The sequence below is a fragment of the Brachypodium distachyon genome, chromosome 1, assembly GCF_000005505.3.
Source record: "Brachypodium distachyon strain Bd21 chromosome 1, Brachypodium_distachyon_v3.0, whole genome shotgun sequence".
NCBI lineage: Eukaryota > Viridiplantae > Streptophyta > Magnoliopsida > Poales > Poaceae > Brachypodium > Brachypodium distachyon.
The window spans coordinates 42,193,396-42,195,541 of NC_016131.3; positions in this window are offsets into that span (position 1 = coordinate 42,193,396).

The window sequence follows — 2,146 nt, forward strand, 5'->3', positions numbered from 1 at the left end:
TAAAGTGCCCTAAGGTGCGCTACGTGGATTTAACTCTCTGGTGATTATGTGGAATAAGGTAAGAGATCGTGCGCCCGACCGTTTCGCTCGAGACAGTGGAACTAGAGATGCGGCCCACAAGGCCGGGTACCGGGATACTCCCACGGGACCCACGCGTCGGATAGGGCGTAGCCCGGCAACCGACCAAGGATAGCACTAACCGGGGCCTCAAGGCTGCCGGCCCACGCCCGGAGGTTACTGTCATATCAGTGGCCCATGGGGTCCCACTGATACGGGACGCGTGGGTTGCAAGTAGCAAAGCCCTGCCAGGTTGGCCTCCTGGGAAGGATAGACCCGGGAAGCCCGCCTCGAAGAGATGGTCGTTGGCGAAGACAAACTCAAGAACCGGAACAGGAGAAGCACTCACTTCGGTGGGTACCTAGGAACTTTGGTCTCGAGAAGTGGAAGGAACGCTGGCCCGGCAACTCGCTGGGTGCGCTAGCCAGGAAGAGGCTCCCAGCAACCCGCGCTCGGGCGTGCAAGTGGGGCCCGCAGAACAGTGAAGACGGGACGAGACAGCGGACGCAGTTCATTTAATGCACCGACAGGAGACACATCAGTAGGGCTAGTCTTGCTTAGCAAAGCTAGAGCATCTACCCTATAATCCATTTTTATCTACCATGTACAGTGGCCTGGATACTGCAATGGCGCCCAGCGTGGATCAACAGTAGTATGAATTTTGTGGCGGTGACACGCGTATAGGAAACATGTCACGCTGCATGAATTGGCACCTGTGGTATCCCCTTGACTATAAAAGGAGGACCAATGCCACCGGTCAAAGGGTTCCAGTTCGACCCCCAGTTAGTAGTAGCAAGAAGTATTGCTCCTGTTCACAGCAAAATCTCTTAGGAGAACAAGTAGCTCCCCCGGGAACTCCCCGGGGCAACCTGTAAACACACACACATTCTCGTGAATACAACTCCAAGCAGGACGTAGGGTGTTACACCTTCGGGTGGCCCGAACCTGGGTAAACTCATGCATCGACACTTAGTGTCTTTCGTCACGTCGGTGATCGCCGGAGCAATTGCCTCGCCCTCCACCGAACCAAAAAGGGGGTGCCCAGCATCCCCGGTGCCGGAGTTTCGTGCTCCGACAGTGAGAAAGAGTTAATGATTTTGTGTTGGTTTGCGTGAAGAGATGTTCGCTAGCATAAGAGAAAGTTTCATGATTAAGAGGGTGCAATGTCAGCAAAATGCCTAAGATGACGTGCTAAGCGACAAGCATTGGGAGTGGCCTAAGGGACAGCGGCAGAGTAGATCTCAGATTTTTTACCAACATATATATATTGGTGATGTAAGTCGTTGTTGGCCATGTATGGGTAGTAGACACCATGTGGATACTTGATGGAGGCAACGTCTTGGTCTTCATGAGAAAACCACAAAAAACTATATTAGCCAATATTCTAACCATCAAATCAGACCAACTCGTGTTCCGATCAGATCCTGACTTGTCATAATTCGGTTGCACCCATTTGGCATACTCGGTGTACGATCAAACATGCATGTAGGTTGCTTCATTTTTCTACAATGAATAACTCATTAGTATTTATCATACTGAAGTCGTCGGTGGACTCCAAAATGATACTATAAGGTCCCAACGATGATTGACGCCAGCTGTCGAGGGATAAAATATGCGTGCCTCACAAAAGTGCAATTCACGTGAGTGATTTCTTGGTCTCGAGGATATGCTCAAGGTATTAGTGATATCGCGAGATAGGTTTACCCAAGTTTAGGCCTCCGGAGAACGGGTAATAGCTCTTGCTTGGTTTGTAGTCAGATTCCCTCCCTGGAAGAATGTTCTGGAACTAATTGACTTACCTGCTTTTGCACTTGAGGAAGGGGGTGTTTTTGTAAAGATTACTGCATGGGAAGGCTTAGTGGATGCATTTGGTGAACTAACAGAAGCTTGGGTGCGAATCTCTGGCATCCCCCCTAAATGGTGCTCCTGGAAGGTGTTTGCTCAAATCTGCTCTGGTCTGGGTCTCATTGTGGATGTGGATTGGTCTGGTATTCAAGAGCTTCTATGAAAAAGTGAGAATCAAGATTGCTTGCAGAGATCCCACCAAGATTCCTCTCCCACCAAGATTCCTTTTGAGAGGCTGATTGAG